We start from the raw sequence: 6,904 nt of genomic DNA, 5'->3' as shown, positions 1-6,904 counted from the left end.
CTGATTTACTTTCAGAAACAATAGAAGAAACTTGGGAGGATCCCTCCTTTTCATTAATTAGTTGAAAACACACAGCGGTTCTATCATATTTTGGCAAGGTGTCATCTTCTAAAATATTTTGTATGTAAGTATTTGTATGGCTATTATCAATGCAATAAGAAAAACACCCATGCAGGACATCATCAATATCAAGATCATTAATATCTAACAAAGAAATTTTCCTTGATAACTCTTCACACCACACAAATAAAGTGAGTTCATCATGCTGATTAGGAGTAATTTCATCATCACAATACAAATTTGCAGCACTCATTGGGTTCAAATTATCATTGGAGGAGCATTGAAAATTAAAATGACCCACTTCATGGCAAACTTCACAAATAAAAGGATAGAGGGCACAAACTTTTTTACCAAGATCATCTAGAGTCCTAGCCCACTTTCTAGTTTTTTCATTAGTATGATGGATGCAATATTCATCTTTGGCTTGATTAATTCCACAAGGTCTATGCATTCCACAAAAATTAACATGCTTATAGGAAATAGCATTCTTAGGAGTTTGAGCATGCTTATTGCAATAATTAACAACAATTTCATTCTTCATGCAAGCCTCTTTAAAAGGTTCATGATACTTATCAAAATTCTTCTTAGGCAATTCAAAATGAGAAGCAAAGGATTTATAAAGATTTGCAGCAACTTGAGAGTCAAGACCATAAGTAGCACTCATATTTCGAAATTTATCGGTATCCATAAAAGCTTCAATGCATTCATAATCATAATTTATACCTGACTCTTTACCTTTGTCGTTCTCCCATCCTTCAGCGTTGTCCTCAATCCGATCAAGAAGATCCCACCTAGCTTCAACCTCTTTGCTTGTGAAAGATCCTTCCGAACAGGCATCCAGATAGTCCTTGTGTTGTCCTGAAAGTCTCGCATAAAAATTGTTAACAATAACATTACGGGGGAGCTCATGAATGGGACATTTGAGCATTAGTGACTTCAATCTCCCCCACGCTTGTGAAATACTCTCTCCATCACGAGGATAAAAGTTATAAATATAATTCCTATCAATATGCACTTCATGAGGAGGATAAAATTTAGAATAAAAGAGGGATGCAATTTCTTCCCAACCAAGAGAATGACTATTCTCCAACAATTTATACCAATGCGCCGCTTTACCAGACAGCGAAACAGAGAATAGCTTCTTCCTCACTTCATCCATAGAGATACCTGCACACTTGAATAACCCGCATAATTCATGCAAAAACAGTAAATGATCTCTAGGATGGACAGTTCCATCCCCTTTATAGTGGTTATCCATAACACGTTCAATAATTTTCATAGGTATTTTATACGGAATACTTTCAGTAGGTGCATTTAAAATATCACAAGCATCATTAGAGTTATTGCATATGGGAGATAAAGTATTATCAGAGCAAATTTTCTCCCCTAAAGATGGGAAGCTAAAAAGATCACAAAAACTAGCTTCCCCAAGCTTAGACTTCTCCATAGCATTAGCAGTAATTGCATTCATACTAATAACATCGCTACTAGCATGCAAATAAGGTTCCATAGGTTTTTTAATTTTCGCATCAAACAATTCTAAATCAGGAAAAAGATTAAAAAGCTCACCATTTTTTTTGTTGTTTTCCATTATGCCTAACTAGTGTAAACAAGAAACAAAAAGATGCAATTGCAGGATCTAAAGGAAATAGCTTCGAGTACTTACAACGGCGAAAATAGCTTAGTAGCCGAGATCCGGAGTGTGAGTACCTCCAAGAGCAGAGGTTTGTAGAACAGCAGCAAGTTTTCCCTTAAGTGGATCACCCAAGGTTTATCGAACTCAGGGAGGAAGAGGTCAAAGATATCCCTCTCATGCAACCCTGCAACCACAAAGCAAGAAGTCTCTTGTGTCCCCAACACACCTAATACAATAGGTGCACTAGTTCGGCGAAGAGATAGTGAGATACAAGTAATATGGATGAGTGTGAGTGGTAATAGCAATCTGAATGAAATATGGCAGCGAGCAAACATTCAACAAAATAGTAGACAAACGGAGATTCGATGCTTGGAAGCAAGGCCCGGGGATCCTGCTTTCACTAGTGGACACTCTCAACAATGATCACATAATAGGACTACTCTACACCCTCTTGTTGGATGATGAACATCATTGTGTAGGATTACACGAATCCTCAATGCCGGAGTTAACAAGCTCCACAATTCAATGTTCATATTTAAATAACCTTAGAGTGCATGAAAGATCAATAAGACTAAACCAAGTACTAACATAGTATGCACACTGTCACCTTCACACTATGTAGGAGGAATAGATCACATTAATACCATCATAGCAATAGTTAACTTCATAATCTACAAGAGATCATAATCATAGCATACGCCAAGTACTAACACGGATGCACACACTGTCACCATTACACCGTGCAGGAGGAATAAAACTACTTTAATAACATCACTAGAGTAGCACATAGATGAATAGTGATACAAAACTCATATGAATCTCAATCATGTAAAGCAGCTCATGAGATTATTGTATTGAGGTACATGGAGAGAGATGAACCACATAGCTACAGCGGAGCCCTCAGCCTCGGGGGTGGATTACTCCTTCCTCATCATGGAGGTAGCGATGGCGGTGAAGATGGCGGTGGAGACGGCGGTGGAGATGGCTCCGGGGGCAATTCCCCGTCCCGGCAGGGTGCCGGAACAGCGACTTCTGTCCCCCGAATTGGACTTTCGCGATGGCAGCGGCTCTGGATGGTTTTCTCTGTTTCCGTCGAACTTGTCGATGTTTTTAGGTCAGGGACGAATATATAGGCGGAGAGGCGGCGCAAGGAGGCGGCTGGGGCCCCCACACCATAGGCTGGCGCGGCCAGGGGGCCACCCGCGCCGCCTTATGGTGTGGGCCCCCTGCTGCCCGCCTCCGACTCTCCTTCGGTGTTCCGGAAGCTTCCGGGAATTCTAAGACTTTCGGTGTTGATTTCGTCCGATTCCGAAAATATTTCCTTACTAGGATTTCTGAAACCAAAAACAGCAGAAAACAAAGAATCGGCCTTTCGGCATCTCGTCAATAGGTTAGTTCCGGAAAACGCATAAATATGACATAAAATGTGAACAAAACATGTCGGTATTGTCATAAAACAAGCATGGAACATCAGAAATTATAGATACGTTGGAGACGTATCAGTAAGGTCCAAAAATCCAAATGTCAATGTGAAGATCACTATAAACACGGAAAAGTTGTGGAACACACACACGGGATAAGCAGGGTTAGTGCAACCAAAAGTGAGCGGAAAAGTGTATGTGTAAGTGCTCGGTGTCACACTAACACAAGGAGAGCCAAAGCTTCGGTTGCAAAGGAAGAGACAACAAGATTCACACGTGGCCTCTCTTCTCTTATCTTTCTTTTGCTTAAAAGCTTTTTCTCTTTTGTATATGGTGGCACTTGCACTCGTTTGTATCTATGGTGGCACTTTTACTCTTTGGTATGTATGGATGTATGGTGTGACTCGCACTCTTTTTGTGTTTTTGGGGCTTTTTCACGCACTATGTTAGCGTTAGCCTTGCTTTTGCTATCTTGCCACACGAGTGTTTGCTTGGATGCTTTACTCAACACGACACACATATCTCACAATCCGGGGCCACGTGCAATGTCTCGCAATACTAAACAAGCAATGCTCGACGGGATAGATCGCAAAAGGAAGAGGGTTACAAGGGAGAACTGCAAGTTATACCTGCGATGATGGTGGTGGTGGTGGTGGTGGTGGATGTCGCCGGAAGTCGAGCTCGAAGGAGGGCGCGGAGCTGCGCCCGGTCTAGGGCCGGTTGGACCGGACTGAGGACCGGCGGGTCCGGTTGCCGCCCGGTCTACCGGGTACTGGGCCGGCTCGTCCGGTCTGGAATCCGGTTGACCGGGTTCTCAACCGGGTTTCACGATTCTCTCTCCTGTTCTTCCCCAAACCAAATCCAAAAGAGCAAATCGACGGGAAACGATGGAATTGGAGGCTCAAAGTTGGGGAAATAGTAGATCAAGCACAACAACACCAGATCCACAGACCAAAACCACTCAAAACGCAACCAAATCACAGATCGGTCAAGAGGCAATTTGGGGTTATTTTTGGGGATTTTTTGGAAAATTTTCTAGAAATGAAATCGGGTGGGTGGAGGGTAAAATCCGCGGTAACCGAGAGCTGCTGATACCATATGATGAGATCTAAGATCCCGGGAGTGGCCCGATCTCGCGATTTGACCCCAAAAACCAAGGGAAGAGGTGGGAGAACGCGAGGAACACGAAGAACGCTGACACGCGTACAGCACGCGTCCGTTGGGAACCCCAAGAGGAAGGTGTGATGCGTACAGCGGCAAGTTTTCCCTCAGTATGAAACCAAGGTTTAATCGAACCAGTAGGAGCCAAGAAGCACGTTGAAGGTTGATGGCGGCGAGATGTAGTGCGGCGCAACACCAGGGATTCCGGCGCCAACGTGGAACCTGCACAACACAAACCAAGTACTTTGCCCCAACGAAACAGCGAGGTTGTCAATCTCACCGGCTTGCTGTAACAAAGGATTAGATGTATAGTGTGGATGATGATTGTTTGCAGAAAAACAGAGAACAAAGTATTGGTGAGATTGTATATCAGTAAAGAGAATTGGACCGGGGTCCACAGTTCACTAGAGGTGTCTCTCCCATAAGATAAACAACATGTTGGGTGAACAAATTACAGTTGGGCAATTGACAAATAAAGAAGGCATGACCATGCACATACATATTATGATGAGTATTGTGAGATTTAATTGGGCATTACGACAAAGTACATAGACCGCTATCCAGCATGCATCTATGCCTAAAAAGTCCACCTTCAGGTTATCATCCGAACCCCCTCCAGTATTAAGTTGCTAACAACAGACAATTGCATTAAGTATTGCGCATAATGTAATCAGTAACTACATCCTCGAACATAGCACCAATGTTTTATCCCTAGTGGCAACAGCACATCCATAATCTTAGAGATTTCTGTCACTTCCCCAGATTCACGGAGACATGAACCCACTATCGAGCATAAATACTCCCTCTTGGAGTTACAAGCATCTACTTGGCCAGAGCATCTACTAGTAACGGAGAGCATGCAAGATCATAAACAACACATAGACATAAATTGATAATCAACATAACATAGTATTCTCTATTCATCGGATCCCAACAAACGCAACATATAGAATTACAGATAGATGATCTTGATCATGTTAGGCAGCTCACAAGATCCGACAATTAAGCACAATGGGGAGAAGACAACCATCTAGCTACTGCTATGGACCCATAGTCCAGGGGTAGACTACTCACACATCACTCCGGAGGCGACCATGGCGGCGTAGAGTCCTCCGGGAGATGATTCCCCTCTCCGGCAGGGTGCCGGAGGCGATCTCCTGAATCCCCCGAGATGGGATTGGCGGCGGCGGCGTCTCTGGAAGGTTTTCCGTATCGTGGCTCTCGGTACTGGGGGTTTCGCGACGAAGGCTATTTGTAGGCGGAAGGGCAGGTCAAGGGGCGTCACGAGGGGCCCATACCATAGGTCGGCGCGGCCAGGGCTTGGGCCGCGCCGCCCTGTGGTTTGGCCACCTCGTGGCCCCACTTCGTCTCCTCTTTGGTCTTCTGGAAGCTTCGTGGCAAAATAGGACCCTGGGCGTTGATTTCGTCCAATTCTGAGAATATTTCCTTACTAGGATTTCTGAAACCAAAAACAGCAGAAACAAAGAATCGGCACTTCGGCATCTTGTTAATAGGTTAGTTCCAGAAAATGCACGAATAACATAAAGTGTGCATAAAACATGTAGATATCATCAATAATGTGGCATGGAACATAAGAAATTATCGATACATCGGAGACGTATCAGCATCCCCAAGCTTAGTTCCTGCTCGTCCCGAGCAGGTAAACGATAAACAAAGATAATTTCTGGAGTGACATGCCATCATAACCTTGATCATACTATTTGTAAAGCATATGTAGTGAATGCAGCGATCAAAACAATGTATATGACATGAGTAAACAAGTGAATCATATAGCAAAGACTTTTCATGAATAGTACTTCAAGACAAGCATCAATAAGTCTTGCATAAGAGTTAACTCATAAAGCAATAATTCATAGTAGAGGCATTGAAGCAACACAAAGGAAGATTAAGTTTCAGCGGTTGCTTTCAACTTGTAACATGTATATCTCATGGATATTGTCAACATAGAGTAATATAATAAGTGCAATATGCAAGTATGTAGGAATCAATGCACAGTTCACACAAGTGTTTGCTTCTTGAGGTGGAGAGAGATAGGTGAACTGACTCAACAATAAAAGTAAAAGAATGGTCCTTCAAAGAGGAAAGCATCGATTGCTATATTTGTGCTAGAGCTTTGATTTTGAAAACATGTAGAGATCATAAAAGTAAAATTTTGAGAGGTGTTTGTTGTTGTCAACGAATGGTAGTGGGCACTCTAACCCCCTTGCCAGACAAACCTTCAAAGAGCGGCTCCCATTTTATTTTATTTTTGTGTGGCACTCCTTCCAACCTTTCTTTCACAAACCATGGCTAACCGAATCCTCGGGTGCCTGCCAACAATCTCATACCATGAAGGAGTGCCTTTTTATTTTAGTTTTATTATGATGACACTCCTCCCCACCTTTGCTTTCTCAAGCCATGGCTAACCGAATCCTTCGGGTGCCGTCCAACAATCACATACCATGGAGGAGTGTCTATTTAAGTTAATTAATTTGGGACTGGGAATCCCATTGCCAGCTCTTTTTGCAAATTATTGGATAAGCGGATGAAGCCACTAGTCCATTGGTGAAAGTTGCCCAACAAGATTGAAAGATAAACACCACATACTTCCTCATGAGCTATAAAA

Source organism: Lolium perenne, chromosome 6 (assembly GCF_019359855.2).
Source record: "Lolium perenne isolate Kyuss_39 chromosome 6, Kyuss_2.0, whole genome shotgun sequence".
NCBI lineage: Eukaryota > Viridiplantae > Streptophyta > Magnoliopsida > Poales > Poaceae > Lolium > Lolium perenne.
The sequence above is the reverse complement of the archived record's forward strand: the minus strand, read 5'-3'. Positions refer to the sequence as shown.